Source organism: Entelurus aequoreus, linkage group LG04 (assembly GCF_033978785.1).
Source record: "Entelurus aequoreus isolate RoL-2023_Sb linkage group LG04, RoL_Eaeq_v1.1, whole genome shotgun sequence".
Lineage (NCBI taxonomy): Eukaryota > Metazoa > Chordata > Actinopteri > Syngnathiformes > Syngnathidae > Entelurus > Entelurus aequoreus.
Window position 1 is genome coordinate 57,864,523 of NC_084734.1, and position 24,234 is coordinate 57,888,756.

The window sequence follows — 24,234 nt, forward strand, 5'->3', positions numbered from 1 at the left end:
ATACCCAGAACCCTTTGCAGCACTAACTCTTCCGGGACGCTACAATATACAGCGTTCAGTGGTTCTTTGGTCAAAATTTTGCATAGATTATGTTTTACAGATCATCTTCAAGTTGCTTTCTGACAGTCGCTTCCGGATGCGCCGTTTTGTGGGAGGTCTTATTTACGTGGCTCACCTTCGACAGTGTCTTTTCTCCGTCATCTTTGTTGGAGTGGTGTAGCGTGCAAGGACGGGAGTGGAAGAAGTGTCAAAAGATGAAGCTAACGGTTTTAATGATATTCAGGCTTTACTTAAATCAACGGAGCAGCATCTCCTCATCCGTGGCCCACTAGTGCAATAACAAAACCGGAAATGTGTCCCGTGAAAAACCGTCTGACCGGAACTCTCTAATAACTAAACTTCCTTGGGTGAATAATGTAAACTCACTACACCGGAATGTTTTAGCACTTTCATGGCGAGTTTACTGACAGATATAAGTAAGAACTTTAAACTACTTTATATTAGAAATGGCAACAGCGGAGGAGGAATGTCCCATAACAAGAAGATAAAGACACGGATTACAAAGGCGGACGTGCGCACATTTTCAGGACGTATGCAGGTTCCAAATACAGATCAGCAGGTACCAGAAGGTAAGAAAAGTTGCTTTTGAATAATATTGTGAAACAGCACGCCAGATAACATGTCTTACCTTATACACACACCATAATAATACTCGTATGTTGAAGCAGGTACAATCCATCAAGCGGTGCGGCTTCATAGCTTACTGAAGTCATATTAAAAAATGTTGATAGATTTTTAAGCGCTGTGTGTAATGTTCTATTTTCAATGGAACATATAACATTTTGGTGTTGTCTACTTGAGTCATATTTGCAGTCTACACGTATCTCTTATGTTTTACTGCCATCTACTGGTGACACTTATCATTTCACCATGTACCAAATAAAATAGTTTCGAGTCTCCGTTTGCGTTTTTAAGGACAAAAATATGCGTTTGTGGGTGGACAAGAGGCCTAAGAGCAGAGATAAGTATGCGTTTATTAAGTATCTGTGTTCGTGTGGACATGGCCTAAATGTTCTCTGAAGAAGCAGCAGAGCCAACATGAAAGGTCGGCTTTTGCAAACAGAAAACTCGATGTGGCTGATTCTAAAAAAATACGTATCGACAATTTTAAAATCTGTGATGCACCGAATCAGCACCTCCAAGTCCGAGTCCATGGTTCTCGCCCGGAAAAGGGTGGAGTGCCATCTCAGGGTTGCGGAGGAGACCCTGCCCCAAGTGGAGGAGTTCAAGTACCTCGGAGTCTTGTTCACGAGTGAGGGAAGAGTGGATAGTGAGATCGACCGACGGATCGGTGCGGCGTCTTCAGTAATGCGGACGCTGTATCGATCCGTTGTGGTGAAGAAGGAGCTGAGCCGGAAGGCAAATCTCTCAATTTACTGGTCGATCTACGTTCCCATCCTCACCTATGGTCATGAGCTTTGGGTTATGACCGAAAGAACAAGATCACGGGTACAAGCGGCCGAAATGAGTTTCCTCCGTCGGGTGGTGGGCCTCTCCCTTAGAGATAGGGTGAGAAGTTCTGCCATCCGGGGGGAGCTCAAAGTAAAGCCGCTACTCCTCCACATCGAGAGGAGCCAGATGAGGTGGTTCGGGCATCTGGTCAGGATGCCACCCGAACGCCTCCCTAGGGAGGTGTTTAGGGCACGTCCGACCGGTAGGAGGCCACGGGGAAGACCCAGGACACGTTGGGAAGACTATATGTCCTGGCTTGCCTGGGAACGCCTCGGGATCCCCCGGGAGGAGCTGGACTAAGTGGCTGGGGAGAGGGAAGTCTGGGCTTCCCTGCTTAGGCTGCTGCCCCCGTGACCCAACCTCGGATAAGCGGAAGAAGATAGATGGATGGATGGATGGATGCACCGTTGTACAGTAAGTGATGTGGTAAAGAGAACACTGCATATTAAAGACGTATCAATTATTTTTTGATAATATTAAGTAATTTTCACCTATATATTAATGCAAGTTTGATTCACAGGAACAGCGACAGTTAAATCAAATGATATTTTTGGACACAACTAGCTGCTTAGTGTGCTAGTTTTAGAAGTCACTGTCCTGGGCAAAGCGTTTGTGAACCCTGCCGTAGACTTTCATAGTTATGTATATTATTCTCACATGTTTTCAACATTCCATGCCTCTCAAAACATAGCCTGCTCATCACAACACAAATTTGTTTATGATTTCTAACCTTTGCAAATTATTTGTCATAATTAAATCTTGTTTTTTTTTTTTCACGCAGAACAATCCTGACTGTATCACTATGGCAATCCTCAATTACTGCACAAACTACACTTTGTGTGGGCAAACATAACGTAAACACAGTTGTGTTGAGGTGTGTTATGTGTGGAGAGGACATCTAATTAGTGAATTTCCAGATGCTGTTGAGTTCATCTCCGCTGTGAAAGAGGATTCGTAAACATGAAAAATAATGTGAGCAATCACACTTTAACAGAGCATAACTCACACATAAGCATGTAAACATCTCCCAAAGAGGGCAGAGGAAAAAAATGCTTCTGTTCTTAAACAAATTGGCATTCCATTTAGAACCTTGCATTGTTTCCATATAATTACAGCTGCACTGTTGAGGTCTTTATTGGCCCTCTCTTTGTTTGTACAAGCTCCTACCTACTCATCATTTTAGCATCTTCTGGGAAAAGCATGTTTCTAATATCCATACTTTGTGTTTAAACCTGATAGTGTGTCCAAGCAAGAAGGTCTGCTGGTAATAAACATAAGTGCAGCTTTATATGAAAATGTGCCATCTTGTTGACAATGAAGGAAGAGGATAACAGATGTTATGTTAATGTGCGCTGTTTTGTCAGGATGATTGACAGCTAGCTTTTCATTACAAAGTGAGCTCAGACATTTCGATTTTATAGGCTTATGTCAAAAGAAACTGCGTATATTTGATGTGGAATGACAATGCTAACAACACGCGGCTCTAATTATGTAAAAAAAAACATTTAGAAGGTCACAAACTGTTTTTATGCTCTAACTATGAAAATATTAGATTTATTATAAATAACCCTACTTTGTGCAAATTTGTTTACCACGGTCAAGCCTAGAAACAATTAACCGCAATGAACGATGATTGGCTGTGTATGTACAGTTGATAACTTGATTGATAATTGATTTGGATGAGGCGGTTGTCTCAAAACGTCAGTTGCAGTTAATCCTAAATGTGTTGTATGAGGTCATTGCAATATTTTTTAGTAAATCACTCTTATACAATATCTATTATTACTGTTTATTCCTTGTGAATAGTACGACATAAGTATTAACACTTGCTTTGGGCTGTGGTGGATCAGTTGGTAGAGCGGCCGTGCCAGCAACTTGAGGGTTCCAGGTTCGATCCCCGCTTCCACCATCCAAGTCACTGACTTGGGCAAGATACTTTACCATCCTGCTCCAAGTGCCACCCCCACTGGTTTAAATGTAACTTGGATAATGGGTTTCACCATGTAAAGTGCTTTGAGTCACTAGAGAAAAGTGCTATATGAATATAATTCACTTCGCTTGACAAACAGGATAAAGCATATATCTGCTTGCACAAATATGAACATGCTGTTAAAGCTTTATGAGCCTACTTCCTAGTGAGTTAAATATTGCATTTGAACATTTAGGAAAATATAAAAACAGGGATTGTGAGAAAAATGAAGCAGCATCCACTACATAGTTTTAATGGATTGCATCCTGCAGTTCCCTTCTTTAAAGTACCAGTAGAGTGGAAAAACAAGTTGCCTGTTTTTTGAAGCTATTATCATATATATCTGATGTATGACACCGAAAGACTCACAAAGTTTGCGAGTCAATAGATATGATCAAAATAGTATCAATCTCACAGAGATTCCCGAGCCATTTTGAGAGATCATGTGATTGCATGACGTAGAGGTAGGAACTACAGATCCCTTCCCTACCAACAACAATGCAAATCATACAGCCTTTGGGGGAGCCAATAACGACTACTTTTGGACAAATGATGGTCCAGAAACGTATGTTTTTGATCCTAAATATGAGGAAGGTGAGCTACAAGTTTTAGAAGCTCTGCTAAACAGATCTGGCTTTCGTGAAACACTAAGCATCATGTAGAAATATTGCTAAGTGCTAAAACAGAAATATAAACTACAAACATAATAAAAGGTTCGCTTACTGTACAATGTCTGCTCTCACTACGATGACGACTGATAGGATGTCCGTATCTTCTCATTAAGATGAAGAATTAATTTTAATCCACATGACAAAGGGTTAAAAATGTTGTTGCAGACACGGTCTTCTGTTGTGTTTTCGGGTATAAACTGACTGTCACGGGTGAACAACTTCTAGATTCATGGCTAAATCCTCCTAATATCCAGACGAGAGGCATGATTTAGAATCTAGAATACCTTAAACGAGCTGAGACGTGATGATGCAGGAGCAGAACGGCAGACACAAAACATCGCTGGCTCATCATCATGCTGAAGTGTTACATAAGCTTATTTTTCTTTACAGCAGTTTGCATCTATACATGTTGCATTATTCCCATCTTCAGTTTCATTTTATAACTACATTAAAGTCTCTCCTTGAGTCCATAGCAGCATCAACTATAGTTAGCTCTCGGTTATCAATGCTAAAAATACTTTGTCATCATTATCGCTTATAACACTTATAACATATACACTACATATTTTATATTATTTATACATATTATTTACACTTCTCTTATGTATTTTAAAATGTATGTCTTAATGTATTTATTTTGAAACTGCTCTGTGACATGTGCTGTTGACCTCTTGGCCAGGTCACCCTTGTGAAAGAGATCTTGATCTCAATGGGTTTTCTTATCTGGTTAAATAAAGGTTCTATATACACTGTGGTGGCCTCTGCGGTGTTCCACGCCATCGTCTGCTGGGGTGGGGGTAGCATGGCCAGAGACAGGAGCAGACCTAAGAAAGCAACCAAGAGAGCAGACTCCACCCTCGGCCGCCCACCAACTCTCAGCCAGTGTCCAGTCTGCATGGATGAGCGAGGATGCGTCCAAGGAGACCGAGGTGTCTGATACCTGCTCATTCAGCCAAGACACTGTGAAGCTTGTCCGTCACGGGGCTCAGCGCCAGCTCCGCAGCCCTGTCTCTTCATCCGCATTTCCTCCAGTCTCTCCAAATGGACTCTGGTGTGGCAGAGACCCAGCAGCTGGTCTCCATGGCCAAAAGGCTTCTGGGAGGCAGATCCAGAAGTTCACAAAAAAGCACAGCAGAAGTCACGAAAGTGCCACCCCTTGTCACACAGCCCCTTGTCACACAGTCCCAAACCAGAAGGCAAAAAAAAACTAACAAAAACATGAAAACAAGATGGAAACATCAGGAACACAAAAGGATGACACAAGAGCACAGAGCTCCTGCCAACAGCAGCCACTACTGCGGCGCCATCTTGAAAAAAAAAAAAAAAGTTCCAGAAATGTTCCAGTTTGAAGTGAGAGGTTAACTAGATCAGTGTTTTTCAACCACTGTGCCGCGGCAAACTAGTGTACCGTGAGATGGAGTATTGTCGGCGTTTGGTGTGCCGTGGGAAATTATGCAATTTCACCTAATTGGTCGAAAAAATAATTTTTGCAAACCAATAATTATAATCCACAAACAATGTGCCCTTGTAGAGTGTCTGTGCTATCTGGAGATCAGCAGAGTAACCATGTAATACTCTTCCATACCAGTAGGTGGCAGCAGGTAGCTCATTGCTTTGTAAGCCTACTTTGAGACAAGAGAATTTATGATGGTTATGGTTTGAAGTCATATCAAACAATTGCGTCAGGTATTTGATGAGAACGACATTATATTGTCAATATAGGCTATTGAGTTCCGTTTTTAACATTTTCTGCCGGTGGTGTCTATCATGTATTGGTTACTCGGGTCACAGGACAATACCGGAACCATTGTAAGGAGAACATAAGGGCGGGGGACACAGGATATGATGACATGTGTTGTGTGTTGGACACCAGGAAGTGGAAAAAGTAAGAACGGGAATAAAAGGCAGAAAAAGACAATAAGCTTTATTTTGGTGTATTATTAAACTTAGATTGTTAATAAGTGACAATGTTGGCACACAACAATGGTGACGAGGATGAGATAGTGTCCCCTGGATTTTTTTCAAAGAAAAAAAGGTTGAAAAACACAAAACTAGATGAGTAATTTGTGGTAACAAGATGCTCAGCACAGACTTTAGACATCTAGTGGGTAAGTCATCAAGGCAGCATGTTGATGGCCTCATACTGTGGATAATTTCTTCAACTGTTTTGTCTGTGACAGGAGTGAAATGTGCCAGCTCTAGTTGACGAGCTAGCTGCAAAGTAACTATTTTGTTTTCCAGGAATTACTGCATGTTTAATGCCTTGAACTTATTATGAAATAATATTGCAAGGTAATTGCACTTTAATGTAGAGATGAGTTCAGTTGGAAGTGAAATTGGAGGGCTTGTTAATCAGTTTACTATTTCCGTTCGGCTATTCGGCACTTCCTTTTCTCGACCAAGTCTTCATTTTCCATGGCGCTTTTGCCTACGTTTAACCATTCTAACCTTGACAGGAGCAATGCTTTACAACACTTGATGTATATTAGATCATCAGCTCATCAGCATTAGCATAGGGTGTGTTTTCAAACCTAATCATTTTCATAAACTATGTCTGTATGCTATCATTTATGAGTCTTCCCCCAACAGCTGCAGATCCAACTTTTGGTTTGGGTCTAACAGACAAATCGAAGAAAACACAAATGATCTGATAAAGCAGCATCGATAACATTCACGTTTGAAATAGCAAGACCCTGAGTAATGATCAAATCAAGAGTGTGGCCTCTGCTGTGGGTGGGTGTACATGCTGAGTTAGACCAAACATTTCAAGAACAGCACTGAGTTCTTTAGCATGTCTGTTATTGACTACAACTGCATGCAAATTTAAAGGAGAACTGCACGTTTGCCTATCATTCACAATCATAATGAAAGGCACGACAACGGATGGATTTTTTCCGATGCATTCTAAATATTAAATACATTACATCAAAAGTCTGCTTACAATGGGGCCTATGGGAGCCATTAAATTCTGCCTATAGTGCCCCTAAAACACATCCAAACACCTCCAATAAGATTTTATATACACGGGGTAAAAATATTTGTAATGTAATGACAGACACATTTTTTATCATATTTAATATTTACGTATTTTGATCATTTTAAGCATACGCTTTTTGTGTCGTTCTCGTCAGTTCCAGGTCCTACATGGCGGTCAAAATGCCCCAATTTGTTGATAATATTCTCAGTCATCTACCATCTACCAGGTGAGAGGTATGATTTGTGATCCAGAATAAACTTACAGAGAGCAAGGAAGCAAGGAAGCAGCAGACCACTCAATGATGTAAACATAGGGACACATAGAAGTGATTACGTCGCCGCTATAAATAGTTTGTCTGCGTTAGCGCTTATAAAAACAATATCACTAATACTTGGTTAATATTCAAGTCACAAAATGTAAATGGATTAATGTCGGCGCTTTCTAAATGGTTATCGGATTGTATGGGCGGAATAGTGAAGCTCCCATTGATTGCGCTGTAAGCAGACTTTTATATAGAATAAACTTACAGGGAGCAAGGAAGCAAGGAAGCAGCAGACCACTCGATGATGTAAACATAGGGACACATGGAAGTGATTACGTCGCCGCTATAAATAGTTTGTCTGCGTTAGCGCTTATAAAAACAATATCACTAATACTTGGTTAATATTCAAGTCACGAAATGTAAATGGAGTATTGTCGGCGCTTTCTAAATGGTTATCGGATTGTATGGGCGGAATAGTGAAGCTCCCATTGATTGCGCTGTAAGCAGACTTTTATATAGGTTTATTTAATATTTAGAATGCATTAAAAAAATCCATTGGTAGTCATGTCTTGTAAACGATCGGCAACATTTGAAAAATAAGTGAAGTTCCCCTTTAAGAATGATCTGAGAGATCAAATTTGGTACAATGTTTACTCTAAAAATAATGTTGATGCGTATGGGTTTAAAAAAAAAAAAAACCTTTCATAATGCTTTATGACAAACATTGTCCATTGAATAAACTCAGTAAGAAACAAAAGAAGAACAATCAACCATGGATGACAAAAGGACTAAAAATGCTTGTAACAAGAAGAATACATTGTATAGAATACTTATAACACAAATAATCCATAGAAGCAGAAAATAAGTACAAAACGTTTAAAAACAAGCTAACCAACATTTTACATAGAGGTAGAAAACTGTGACGTGCAGTCAGGGGAGGCAGGTGAGGCGGGGCCTCACGTGCCATCATGGAAAGAAAAAAAATGTAAAAAGAAAAAAAAATCATTAAATTGTTATATATATCCAGTGATTATACTATAAAGTTATTTTCCATTTAACTTCACCAGTTTTAGATTATTTTTATTCAAAATCGCTGAATTTTCACATTTGCCGTTCAAATACTGAGAAGAGACTTATGCGGTGAGTCACCAGCCAGTTGAGGCACGTCACTGAGTTGAGCCTCACCATGGATTGCGCAATGACTCGGCTAACTGCTGGCCTGCCTTGCAGTGAGACTGTATTGCTTTATGAATTATATTATACATTTCCATAGTTTAGTTAGCTGAGGTATATAATGTACAGTGTATTTTGTCAACAACTGTATGTGTGTAACGTATTTCTTGTGCTGAGCAATCATAAAACGGCTGCGAAGACGCACTGGCTGAGGCTCGCAGTAATCCCGCCTCATGCACCCCCGCCGTAGAATGCACCCCCTGACGGGAGTGTTATATCAAATAAAGCCCACACTTAAAGTTTCCAGGTGCAAGATTGAATCTATTTAAAAAAGTTATTTGATAAGAAGCCAAAAAGTGCAAAAACAATAATGTTTGTGTTGGAGGAGTTGTGAATGACTGCTGGGCCACAACATTAGGTACACTTGCAGACTGCAGCACGGATGGGCATTAGCCGATCCGCCTCCACAGTCATTGCTGATGCAATGAAAGAGTTTGGCTGGTCACTAGAGAAGGCATACAACTTTGTCAAGGAAAAGAGGAGCATCACACGACCGAACGCAAGTTTCATGCGACAGCTGGCAGAGTACGAGGGCATCCTCGATGCGAGGTACACTGCATTTCTTGACGTGTGCGTGTAGTTGTCCAAACTCATTCCTATTTGTCAGATTTGTATTTGATCTATACATTCAGCAAACAGAGGTGTTGGAGGAGTTGTGAATGACTGAAATATGAAATCCGTGCTGCGCTGCTGAGCCACAACCTTAGGTACAGATGCAGACTGCAGCACATATTTCATATTTCAGTCATTCACAACTCCTCCAACACGAATATTATTGTTTTTGCACTTTTTGGCTTCTTATTAAATAACTTTTTTAAATAGATTCAATCTTGCATGTGGAAACTTTAAGTGTGGGCTTTAGTTGATATAACACTCCCGTCAGGGGGTGCTTTCTACGGCGGGGGTGCATTATCAGGCACAACAGCGGCGCATGGACTTCATTTATAAGTAAAGGTAAGACCATAATAACGTTTTTTTTATTAAATGTGCTTTTTTGTGTGCTGAAGTTTGTATGTGTAAAGTTAAAGTTAAGTTAAAGTACCAATGATTGTCACACACACACTAGGTGTAATGAAATTTGTCCTCTGCATTTGACCCATCCCCTTGCTCACCCCCTGGGAGGTGAGGGGATCAGCGGGCAGCAGCGGCGCCGCGCCCGGGAATCATTTTTGATTATTTAACCCCCAATTCCAACCCTTGATTCTGAGTGCCAAGCAGGGAAGAATGCTGGTATGAGCTTTTAAACACAACCCGTTAACTGCTGCCAATCAAATGGTGAATAAGATACTCTTTAGGGTTCATATGTTTGTAAATCTGACTGTGATGAAGTCAGTGCCTCACCACCCATGAACCTCACCGCACGTCACTGGTAGAAAATAATATTATAGTAATTTATTAGACAGGAACAAAAACAATATGAGAGCAACATGGGACAGTAGTTGAAAGCTTCAATAAGTACTTTGTAAATATTGGACCAAATCTAGAGGAAAAGATTCCAGATCCCGAGTCAGTTGAGGACATTAATGTTTCAATAATATGACAAAAGAATAAACATTAAAATTGTAAAGATATGTAAACCAAAGACCTAAACTGACTTTTCACCAAATAGATATGAAAGACTTAAAAAAAGCTATTTAATCTAAATGGGAATATATGAACATGACAGCAGACATTGTTCAGTAAGTGATGTGTCATTATCATTTAGCTCTCAAGAAGTCTGTAGTGAGTAGTAATCAGTGATGAAAAAACGTGAAGCGTTTTTGAAAATAATGTGCCGCGTGTGCTTAAAATTATCAAAATACGTAAATACTAAATGTTATTATGAATGTGCCCGTTACTACATTACATATATACTTACACCATGTATAAAAAACTTTAATGGATGTGTTTGAATGTTTTTTATGGGCATTATAGGAAGAATAGAGCGACTCCCATAGGCTCCATTGATCGCATTTATTCAATATTTAAAATGCTAAAAAATAAAAAAAAACATGTCTTTCATTATGATTGAGAACGATAGGCAATATTCCAAAGAAAGTGCAGTTACCCTTTAAGACCTTTAGTGTATCAGTATGTGGAGTTAAATTATGGAATGGATTAATCAAAGAAGTCAAACAATGCACTAACTTGATGCAGTTTAAGAAACCGTTCAAACACAAAGCGTTTACAAAGTTTAAGGAAGAGGAAAATAAGATATGATTAATCTCTTATGTGATTGGAATTGACTTAACTATTTATAAAGAGAACTGTTGTATGTAGAAATCACTGGGGGGGTTACCCACATATGCGGTCCTCTCCAAGGTTTCTCATAGTCATTCACACCGACGTCCCACTGGGGTAAGTTTTCCTTGCCCTTATGTGGCCTCTGTACCGAGGATGTCATGGTGGCTTGTGCAGCCCTTTGAGACACTTGTGATTCAGGGCTATATAAATAAACATTGATTGATTGATATAACTGTTACAAAATGAAAACAGGAATTGAACATATGTGTAAAAAACTGGTATGAAATGAAAAAGGGATAAGATTAAATAAGCTTTGCTTCTTACTACTCCTTTTTGAGCATGTTGTAAAGAGAAATAAAAATATGTGATGTATCATGTCGAAACTGCATTCATGTTCCAAATAAACGTCAAACAAACCATGTAGTGACACAGTTAAAAAAAATATCAACATATATAATATATATAATTAACATATTCCGTAATGTCACAAGCATATGATTTATTAATAGTCCCTTTTGCCTCTGCGTGCATCTTCTTATGATTTTCTTATGCAAGTCAGGTAGGATGGGAACATGGGAAAGAGACCTTGCTGACTGTGCATAGTTTGCTGGGTCGCATCCATCATGTTTGGATGTTAATGTTTGTTGCAGGCATGGACACACCTCACTTTGCAAAGCTCATACAAATGTCCTCCTCCAACACGCCCTTCACTTTGCCAGTTTAGCAAAGCTGCTTTGGGACATTAATTAGTTAAAAGCAATGACTCCAATGAGTCTGTGCCAATAGTATTGCAAATATCTCTGCTTTTAGCCTGGAAAACTGCCACTGAACACCTCATTCACCAGTTTTGTCCTCCTTAGCAATCCATCATTGTTACTCGACTTGGTTATGTCCATCTCTACCTATAAGCCAAGCTATAGCGAGACCGTATGTTTTGGTCAGAGCTTGCCTGGTTTACTGTAATATTCACTACGCCAACTAGTGGTAGGGAAGCTTGTAACCTGAATTCATGCACATAAACTAAAGCATAACACTTATCCTAGAGACAAACTATCTAAAACGACAACCACTATCTAAAGTATCTTAATGTGCTACTGTACTGTACTAGCAATTATTAAAGGTGGGGTTAAACACACTTTGCAAGTGTAAATGTGATGTTCTTTTATGTAACTTTGTTAAAATGTTTTGGCAAAGAAAGTAAATGACAGTCTTCTAGATTGATGGGTAAACAACAAACTATATTTATGAGGAAGCCCAGCTCAGAAGAATGTGATACATCATACAGTGGCTGCGAAGGAGAAAAAATATTCCATCATTCTGTATTTGCACTTCCTCCAAAAAGATAAATACTAGCTGGCTTACAAATTGAGAAGTTCTGTACCTACTTTGGACTTACTGTAACTTTCAAATGGTGTTGGTTCAAACATCCTAGTGTAAATGCTGTTAACATACTTTTTCTGTCTACACCAGGAAGCAGATTAACCTTCCTCTTGTGTTAGCTTTCTGTTACCATCTCTTATGTTAACGGGTCGGTTTTGACCCATGTCAGCTGTAAAATACACTAAAAACAATTATCTATCATCCAATTTGTTTCTCATCTCTTGGATACCTTGTTAGGCTTCCTTATCCATGAAAATATTGGTTTGAATATTTTTGGTGTGGGCCATTGGGCCTTTTTTTTGTCAATATACCCCTCAATTTCAATTAAAAAAATGGTAAAATTAACCTCAAGAGAATCGTATAAATAAATAAAAGGTTGTTGTGTTACCTGACTACTACTGAGGGGTATTAGAACACATCTCTTTAATACATTTGTTTTATTTATTTTTTCATTTTAATAATTGTAACTGTAGTAACATCTATGGTGTTACAGGTCAATTTTGACCCATATATATTTACTTCAAGAAAAAGGCTAAAAAATATTTTTTTTAGGAACAGAACTTTAAGACAAACACAAAATGAAAAGCAGAACAAGTCATAACACAACATATAGATTTGCAAGGTCAAACAAACAACAACCAATCAAGCAAATCAAGTTAAGTTAAGTTAAAGTAAAGTACCAATGATTGTCACACACACACTAGGTGTGGTGAAATTTGTCCTCTGCATTTGACCCATCCCCTTGTTCACGCCCTGGGAGGTGAGGGGAGCAGTGGGCAGCAGTGGTGCCGTGCCCGGGAATCATTTTTGGTGATTAAACCCCCAATTCCCACCTTTGATGCTGAGTGCCAAGCAGGGAGGTAATGGGTCCCATTTTCATAGTCTTTGGTATGACCTCCTCATCAGACTCATCAGATGTGTCTGTGTCTTCTGGATGATACTTCACATTGTTTTCCTCCTCAGAAACCTGTTCATCCGTATCACTATGCTGCTCTGTGTCCTCTCCCTCATTTTCACCAAAAATATTATCAAGAACTTCTCTCACTGTAAATCTTTTTTTCATTTTTGCTTGCTGCAAATTGGAGATGTGCACTCTGCAAGTCACCAACTCTATACTGAATTGACCTCACATGTCTGGACATGCCCGTCTTTGTTTTTGTGCTGGATAACAATGTAAAATGAGAATCCCTTAAAGCTCACATGATTGGGAGAGGAGCTGGCTGTCAGTGTGTTCAGTTTTGGCTCTAATTATTGCTTTCTTATTTTTATAACTGAGTCGAAACCGACCCTAACAACACCAAGGTCATAATTTCAACCAGAGCATTTATTAATTTAGTGAAGAAAACTGTTTTGTTTTGTTGAAATAGAGGTTCCTGACAAAGTCAAAAAAGCCTTGATGCAAAAAAAAAAATTATGTGGTTTTTATGCATTTAAAAACTAAAACGGGTCGGTGCCGACTCTAACACTCATCACATAAATATGGAAGTTTTCCCTCGTTTATCGCAGCTGTTTCCACGTCTGACCGTGGTAAACACATTTCGGCAGAGTAATATTTTCAGAGAAAATATTTTTTTTAAACCATAATTAGAGCCCTCTTAACATGAAAAAACACCCATATAGTCACCTTTAAACACAGTTCACCCAATACAGTAGCCTTGAGTCACTATCTTCTTTAATCTATAGATTACAGTACTCACCAGTACTCATTAGTGGCATTGCTATGGCCGTCATTGGCCAACATGACCACTACGTGGAAATACTTCAACCACGGGCATAGGTTGTTCCGCAAAAACTTGGTCAAATTGACAGTCGCAACTAACAGACGCCGTGTTGTTAGCATTGCATGTTCACATCGCTCAAACCAGAGCTGTGTTATTGATGTCAAAGATGAAGTGCATCTTGAAGGGTTTAGCTCTGCATTCTTGTGAGCATAAAAGGTACATCAAGTCCTGTTCCGTCTCACGTCTTGTCTTTTGCACACAAAGAAGACAGGAACATCTTGTTCCTGCACTCTAAAGGATCAGGAAAATCGCAATAGATAGTTTTGCTAAATGTAATGTTAAAAAAAACTTAAACAATTATAAAAAACATGTTCTTGTGTTCTTGAGGCTAAAAATGTTGATTGGTACAACCCTAAGAGATATAAAAAAATACTTTGTTTTACACTTATTTTAAGACAAAAAACATAAGGATAATAGTAATATTTACGATTTAGTGAAGCTTCGATATTTCTAAAAGGATCTTTGGGATTATTTATGTTTGTAGCACAAACAAATCATAACACCCTTTGTTTAGAAGTAATAGTCAAAGAGTTCTGCTTACTGCAATTGAGGTGCTAGAATATTCTTCTCAAAAAGACTGTAATCTGTGCCAAACGCTCCAAGGGCTATCAGCGCGGGCACAGAGCCAGGTGCTTAGTTGCAAACACCAGGCGCTTCTGTATGGCTCTCAAAGGTCAACCGAGATCAAGTGTATTTGGCAGTACCTCAACTCAGAGAATGAAATGCTGTAATGAGAAGCAATTGTCAGAATCTTCTTAGCAGGAGGACTGGAAAGAAACCATTAATATAAAATTATAAAAAGTTATGGGTGTGTTTTAATGAAACTTTCAGGAAATGTCAGAAATGAGATAAGAAACAAGTGATTACATTTTGAAAAGGATCCGGCTCACCATCTGGATTCAGGACCTCTTTAGGATTATAAAGTAGGACCTGTTGGAGGTCTGCACTCTCCGGTTGCTTTTTTACTTTAATACTGCACCACAAATGTCCGACAAATAATTGTATATGCTCATAAATAAATATATTATTCTCCACAAAAGTAATTTAATGTCCCCCAGAACGTTTTTCTGCTTCTTCAGATGGATTAGATGATTTAGTTTGCATAATTGTTCCTTTTACACAACAAGAATAATACATTCAGACACACAAAGACTCACCAAGAGGAGGAGGCTGCTTGTGTGTGAAATATTCATACTGTACATTCTGAACCGAACTCTATTGGAGTCACTGAAAGACGATGGAATGTATGCGTCTGTATAATCTATATACTTTGCACCAATGACACTTTAACAAGTCTTAACTAATGTCTTATTTATCAAGTCATTGTATTCTCAGGAGATTCAATCAATCACAACTGGACTATTCAGGTTATCCTAGAAGACATTTCACCTCTCATCAGGGTAGTCTTTATCAATTCATGCTCATCGACTTACATTGGTCAGATCTCGTCTTGGACCAATATTGGGACGGTCTAGTCTTAGACTTGGATTGGTCAGATCTAATCTTAGACTTGGATTGGTCAGATATAGTCAAACAATGTAATCTTATCAAGTCTATGAGCATGAACTGATGAAGCCTTCTTGGATAAGGGCGAAACGTCTAAGATAAACTGAACAGTCTCTTTCAACTCGCTTTGAAAGTGTAGACATCAAACTGGAAATGTGTATTTAAACCAGAAATGGGTAGTGGAGCCAAAAATTGGTAATTAACCCGCAGAGTAGATTGGGTACTTTTTTGTCCTTTGAGGTAAATGTTTGCTCTATATGTGACCATTACTTTGGTTGTGTTATTCCGAAATAAACCATTTTTCCAAGAGGTTTTTTTTATGTTTAATTTTAATATTTTTAATTTAAACGAAACAATGAAAAAATATTTCATCCCAATAGAGTAGCTAAAGACGAAAAAGGAGGTTAAGAGTGTATAAAAATATTTTGAATTCATTTTTTTTTTATGTTTCGCTCAAATATTTTAATAACCTTCAGTCCTAAATAAAATGTAAAATAAGCCATGTTTTTATTTATTGTTTATTTTAACCATTTGAATGGCCATAATTAATGAACAAATCTTTCGCCTCACATAAAACACTGCATGGTTGCTGCATTAACCTCTTGGAACACGAACGAAACTGACAAAACTTGTGTTTACTTGTTTTCAAAGTAGAGTAGGGCTACGTCCTTTATCCATCAGGCTCCTGTCCTGTTGAACCATTTTCCTGATGCAGTCAAGGCAAGGCGATAATAGAAGCACACGCAATGCAATAGGCATGTTAAATGTGTAGATTTATTCATGGAGCTTCTTAATATCTAGTCAGGCCACTTGATTTATTTCCATCTTTACTGGAGCGTGTTGGGGCCAGGGGCCACTTATACAACAGCACACCTGGTGTTCAGGATCAGGTGTGACTCATGCAGCTCTTCACAAGACATAGCCCTAAGTCCTTGTCATAATTGACAGCTGAAGCATGTGAATTCTTGTGTTTGTTTAATCTTGATACAGTACATATTTATTTAGGGATGGGGCGATACAGTATATATCGTAATATATATTGCAGCCTCCTGTGATAACGATATATATCACAATTTATTCTTTGTATATAAATGAAAATAGAACCATTTAAAAACAAGTTACAATGGCTCCTAATGTGGCTGCTAAAGTATGCGGTAACATATTGCATAATTTCCAGTTGTATTAATTTATTAAGACTATTATAGTTGATTATTTTCTGTTGTAACATGGTTTTATCTACACTTCTATTCAAATTTAATTATTACCTCTTATTTTTCTCTTTTTTGGATAATTTACATAAGTTTTTGGCGATATTACAAATGTGGATATCGATCCAATACCAAGTAGTTACAAGGGCAGCATTGATCATACCAATGCTGATACTGATAATTCCCATTTTCACCATTATTCAATTTGTCATTACAATTTAATCAGTCAAAAACACAGGATGGCTGTGTAACAATATCAATAAAAAAATATATTATTGTATTATTCCCTTCCCTTGCAATATTTTGAGTAAAATAAAGTCACAACTAAACATAAGCAATAAATATTACTCACGGTGATTTAAATTATTTGGGTTTTGGATCCTGATTGGATCCATGTTGCTACTACTTGATCTTAGTGCTGCTTTCGATACAGTCAATCATAATATTGTATTACAATGTATCAAAACACCTATTGGTATGTCCGACCTAGCCTTTCTTGGTTTAACTCCTGTCTTACTGACAGGATGCAGTGTGTCTCCCATAACAATGACCTCGGCGTATGTTAAGGCAATGTGCGCTGCCGCTAGGTGACATCATACGCAAATACAGTGTTAGCTTTCACTGTTATGCTGATGACACTCAACTCTACATGCCCCTAAAGCTGACCAACACGCCAGATTGTAGTCAGCTGGAGGCGTGTCTAAATGAAATTAAACTATGGATGTCCGCTAACTTTTTGCAACTCAACGCTAAGAAAACGGAAATGCTGATTATCGACCCTGCTAGAAACCGGCACCTATATAATAATACCACCTTAACATTTGACGTCCAAACAATTACACAGACTGTAAATAATCTCGGTATTATCTTCTACCCAACTCTCTCGTTTGAGTCACACATTAAGAGTGTTACTAAAATGGCCTCCTTTCATCCCCGTAATATTGCTAAAATTACAGTCGGTACAAAATGCGGCTGCCAGGCATTTGACAAGAACAAGAAAGTTTGATCATATTACGCCTACAATGGCTCACCTGCACTGGCTTCCTGTGTACTTAAGATGCGACTTTAAGGTTTTACTACTTACGTATAAAATACTAAACGGTCCAGCTCCATCCTATCTTGCCGATTGTATTGTACCATATGTCTCGGCCAGAAATCTGCGCTCTAAGACTCCGGCTTATTAGTGATTCCCGGAGCCCAAAAGAAGTATGCATGCTTTAGAGCATTTTCTATTCGGCCTCCAGTTCTCTAGAATGCCCTACCGGTAACAGTGAGAGATACTACCTCAGTAGAAGCATTTAAGTCCCATCTTAAAACTCATTTGTATACTCTAGACCCCTTTTTAGAGCAGTTGATCTGCTGTCTCTCTTTTCTGCTCTGCCCCCCTCTCCTGCATGGAGAGGTTATCAGGTGGCAACGGATCAGTCTCAACGGATGATGCGCTAGCTTTAAGTCCGGACCCAGGATGGACCATTACTCTTTGCATCAGTTTGTGATGTCTCCGCACTGCTGACTCGTCTCCACTCAAGATGATCCCCTGCTGGTCTCCCAATGGACTGGACTTTCACATGAAGTCGAGTGACCACTCCTTATGCATCAGTCAGTGACGTGTCTGCGCCCTGACGTGTTTACATGCAAGAGGATCTGGACTCTCACATTATTAACTGTATCCACTCGGCATCCATTGCCGGGGGCGGGGATCCCCACATCTGCTGTCCCTTCCAGGGTTGAGATTTTAACTTTCCCTGATGTGAGATCTGAGCCGAGGATGTTGTCGTAGCTTGTGCAGCACTTTGAGACATTTGTGATTAAGGGATATATAAGTAAACTTTGATTGATTGATTGAAAGTCCATTACTGCTTTTTTAAATTTTTTATCTTTAAATCAAATGTATTTTCCCATTTGCAAACAAGGCGTTCTTGTTTCTGCTGTTGAAGTTATTATTTTGCTCCTGATGTTGTACTATATTGTATTGCAATCTACTGTAATGGTTTATGTAAATGTGTGTGAGCGGGTGTGATGTGGAAGTGGTAGAGCAGTGTATCTTTGTGTCTGCTGTGTTTTATTGTATTGTATGTTTTAGGATTGAAGTATTTGACAACGAGATGCTGCATCTCAAGGGGCTATCCTAAATACAATTGAAATATGAAATTATCAAGATAGGATGTAGTAAACTTAATTCATGCAGATATGCTGTGGTGAAACTTGACAGCTTTCATAGTATTTGTTAAACAAAGGTTTTTTGTTGTTGTTACTATGTCCACACATCATTGCACTTTGTCATTAGTTAAATATTTAGAAAAAAGCAACTGAACGCTTGAATAAAGCATTTTCTACATAAAAGCAGTGATGCTGAATTCCCAGGTAGTCATAGCTTAAGGCTGTTTTTCTTTAAACTCTTAAAACTGTCATAAACAGTCCAACAGTCACGCACACACACTCAGCTCTGTGCACTTGCATATACTTTTCTTCTTCCCTGAGATGAAATGAAGAAATAACAGTGCATGTACTTGCGTTTCTTTTCTTGCCATATTCTGACCACCTGCTGAGGGCAGATTCGTGTGAAGACTAAAAATGCAGAGATAAGAAAAAAATTACACTGGAATCGTTTTTTTTAGTTTGTCAGAACTAAGCAGTGTAATTATAGAGAATGTGAAAACATTCCAAATGACCAGATGACACAATTTACCTTTTAAAAGTGCAGGACTGGGTGCTACTAGATTGTGTTTGTGTCAGGGGTAGGGCTGCATGATTATGGCCAAAACAATACATCAGCATTATTCACTTAGGGCCTTATTGTCCCATGTGCCTAAGTGAAACAATTATTCTGGCTGTGCAGCATTCTCCCACTCCACTTAAAGGCCTACTGAAATGATTTTTTTTTATTTAAACGGGGATAGCAGATCCATTCTATGTGTCATACTTGATAATTTCGCGATATTGCCATATTTTTGCTGAAAGGATTTAGCAGAGAACATCGACGATAAAGTTCGCAACTTTTGGTCGCTGATAAAAAAAGCCTTGCCTGTACCGGAAGTAGCGTGACGTCGCAGGTTGAAAGGCTCCTCACATTTCCCCATTGTTTACACCAGCAGCGAGAGCGATTCGGACCGACAAAGCGACGATTACCCCATTAATTTGAGCGAGGATAAAAGATTTGTGGATGAGGATCGTGAGAGTGAAGGACTAGAGTGCAGTGCAGGACGTATCTTTTTTCGCTCTGACCGTAACTTAGGTACAAGGGCTCATTGGATTCCACACTTTCTCCGTTTTCTATTGTGGATCACGGATTTGTATTTTAAACCACCTCGAATACTATATCCTCTTGAAAATGAGAGTCGAGAAAGCGAAATGGACATTCACAGTGACTTTTATCTCCACGACAATACATCTGCGAAGCACTTTAGCTACGAAGCTAACGTGATAGCATCGGGCTTAACTGCAAAAAGAAACAAAATAAATAAACCCCTGACTGGAAGGATAGACAGCAAATCAACAATACTATTAAACCATGGACCTGTAACTACACAGTTAATGCTTTCCAGCCTGGCGAAGCTTAAGAATGCTGTTGCTAACGACGCCATTGAAGCTAACTTAGCTACGGGACCTCACTTAGCTATGCTAAAAACATTAGCTATCCACCTACACCAGCCAGCCCTCATCTGCTCATCAACACCCGTGCTCACCTGCGTTCCAGCGATTGACTGAGCGACAAAGGACTTCACCCGATCATAGATGCGGTCGGCGGCTAGCGTCGGATAGCGCATCTGCTATCCAAGTCAAAGTCCTCCTGGTTGTGTTGCTGCAGCCAGCCGCTAATACACCGATCCCACCTACAGCTTTCTTCTTTGCAGTCTTCATTGTTCATTAAACAAATTGCAAAAGATTCACCAACACAGATGTCCAGAATACTGTGGAATTTTGCGATGAAAACAGAGCTTTTTGTGTTGGATACAATGGTGTCCGAATTAGGGATGGGCGATTGACATCACCCGCATACGTCATCATACATAGACGCTTTCAACCGGAAGTTTCGCAGGAAATTTAAAATTGCACTTTATAAGTTAACCTGGCCGTATTGGCATGTGTTGCAATGTTAAGATTTCATCATTGATATATAAACTATCAGACTGCGTGGTCGGTAGTAGTGGGTTTCAGTAGGCCTTTAAGGCTGCCTATGTGCGCCTTCACCAAGATGTGCACTTAGGTGGAACAAGCCTTAAATGTGGGTGTTTCCTGTCAAATTTGGTCTTCCGCATATTCTCCCATCGATTTAAGTACTTTTGTTTTTGCACATCTCATTCAACTCCCGAGAACCACTCCCCTGCTTACCTGGACCCTGTATCAGCTGATATTTGACAGACTCCCATATAGCTGTCCAGGATATGCCTGTAATATGATTTTTTGATGTTGGACAGACAGAATCAGCATGTCCTCATCCATTTGTGTCAAGGAGGTGAAAATACATCTGAAAAAACCTTTGACAAGTTGACTTCAAGTTCGTCCCTGCCCATCAGGACATTTTTAAAGTGTAAAATACGATATACCTTGAAAACTGAGTATTTTTATTTTAAAAATAAGCCGGATAGTTTTTCTGTCCAACACAATAAGATTTTAACTAAATTGATCCGCCGTGTTGTAGCGAACGGGAAAAAAAGAAGCTCTGCACATATTTAGCACATGGATGCAGTATAGCACCGGCATAGCTTTAACTTTAAAAAATAGCTGTGCCATGTGCAGGTGGTCCGCAAGCTGTGGAAACTGACACATTGAATAGAATGGAAGTGGAAAGACTCCACTGTTGCGGTGGCGCCGTTACGCATCTAGTGGAAATCGGGGTGGTAAGGCTGCAATAAGTCCAGTGCCCTTGGAAGGTGAAACATTATATTGCACTTGAAGTTTGGATGCGGTGTACACTACACACAATAAAAGGATAACACAAACGGCAAGAAAACATTAAAATCTATTCTGATTGCTTCAAATGAGACACCTGGAAACATCTTTTGAGATGAGGATAAAAGGAACACAATGCTACTCTGTATTAACAAGCAAATATCTAAATGCACATTGTGAGTGCGACCACAGCATGAAAGGAACTTGCTAGTGATGGTTTGAACATCTTCATACTAACAGATGTTTGATTATTTAATCTGGACTGTGATCATTTAATTATGTATTAGAAAATACATATATAGTGTAGATGTATATGAATGTTCTTATTCATCCAGATCATTTAGGGCTATATAAATAAACATTGATTGATTGATTGATTGTAATCTCAGGGCATTCAATCGATCACAACTAGACTGTTTGGTTTGTCTTGGAAGACGTTACGCCTCCCATCCGAGTACGCTTCTTTCAGTTCGTGTTCATAAACTTAGATTGGTCAGATCGAGTCTAGCGGCTGATGCCAAAACCCCGAATGTTTATACTCCCAAAGTAGGAAAGTGTGCCTGGGCAAGGATGGTTTCGCCCTATTGTAGTGAGAAAAACAACTGTTTTGATGCAACGAGCAGTCCTACTGTCAAAGCCAACGACAGTCGTTGAAGTGTAATTTCCCCTCGTTAGCATTGAGCTATTGTGCGGCAGAACGATCGCTGTGGAGCAACTACGACCAGTCCAAAATAGTCGAAAGCATTCCATTTAATTGTAAACAAAAAGGCACAAATGGCACAGAATATTTGTAACTCCTGTTATTTGATGGAGGCTAATTTGCAGTCTTTTAGGAATGGTTGAAAGGACAGTGTTGTATTTGGGAGACAGGTCATGTCGCAGACCACCTCCTCTGTTAAGGGATGGTTTTTCAACTTTGACATAGATGGCTTCCCTCACTCTTAATACCATCTGTCCTCCTTGTCCAGAATGTGTACATTTTTGCTCTCAAAGAAGTGCTGTTTCTCCCTGAGGTGCAGGCAGGCAGCTGAGTCTGTCCGTCTATGCTGTGCCATGTATCAGCTTAGTGGCTGTTTTGTTTTCTCAATATATGAATCAGTGCATTCATCATTACACTGGATAGCATACACCAGATTGTTTTTGTGGGTGTGGGGTGGACTTTAAGATGCACTAGTCTCTGTCCCAAGGTGTTGCCTGGTTTGAAGCGTACTGGGATGTTGCATTGGTTAAAAAAATGTTTGAGTTTCTCAGAAAGACCTGATACATATGGAATGACAATATTTGTTCACCTTTTTCCTCCTCATCCACTCTGTTCTTGTTGTTTCTGGAACTGGATGCACTTTTACAAATGACCAGCTGGGTAAACCACACGGAGGCCCCTGTTTTCTCCAATGTGGACATCACAGTCCAAAAAAGACAACTTACTGTCTTTGACATCCTCATGTGGGAACTTGATGTTTTTGTGATGTGCTCGGTGAAGGCTTGCACTTCTTGGTTTCTGATTTTCACCCATGTAGGTTGTGAGTTCAAACCCCGGTCGAGTCATAACAAAGACTATACAAATGGGACCCATTACCTTCCTGCTTGACACTCAGCATCAAGGGTTGGAATTGGGGGTTGAATCACCAAAAATGATTCCCGGGCGCGGCCACCGCTGCTGCTCACTGCTCCCCTCACCTCCCAGGGGGTGATCAAGGGTGATGGGTCAAATGCAGAGAATCATTTCGCCACACCTCGTGTGTGTGTGACAATCATTGGTACTTTAACTTTAACTTTAATGTGTCAGCCACATACAGTACCTGTACCAATGACTTGGTGCTGTTCCCTTAGAAGAGCTCAGAGCTCTCTTTTCCATGTCCTCCATGTAAAGGTTTGCTACTATTGGGGATACAGGTGAGCCCATGGCAGAACTATGTTTTTGTTGGTAAAATGTTCCCATGAATTGAAAGTATGTAGTGTTAAGTCAAAGTTCCAGCAAAAGGCAAATCTGTTATGGGTTTAGTGTGGATCTATCCTATAAGGTGTGATCACCTAGTAGACGTTGCCTCACTGTCTCTACTGTATCCTGGGTTGAAGTACAGGTGGAAAGAGAGTTCACGTCGAATTAAACTTTAATTTTTGTCCAGTTTTAGATTTCTGATCTTTTTGGACATGATGTGAAGTTTTGCCAACCAAAGTGCTAAGATGTTGGCCACACACTTGGCAATATTTTATGTCACTGAGTTAATGCTGTTGAGAATGGATCTGAGGGGAGCCCCATCTTTGTGTATTTTTGAAAGGCCATATATACCTAACCTGACTCTCGCCAGACCCTTGTAGTTCGCTGAGCTCCACACAAGGGTCTGGGCTCGAAGGCATTGCAAACTCCTTCAATATAGCAAAAAATAATGAACCAAGCAGGATCGCCGGGTGGGATTTCACAGATGTGACGTAGCGCCGAAGCGACTGTTTGGTTCAAACAACAATGGCGGCACACAGCCCTCGCTGCGTCGTGTGCTGACATTGATTCTGCTATTGCAACTGTTTTGTCGAATCTATCAAATATTAATTATTTAAAAGATGAACAGAGAACGGTTTTGAAGGCATTTATTGGTGGAAAGGATGTTTTGGCTCTTCTTC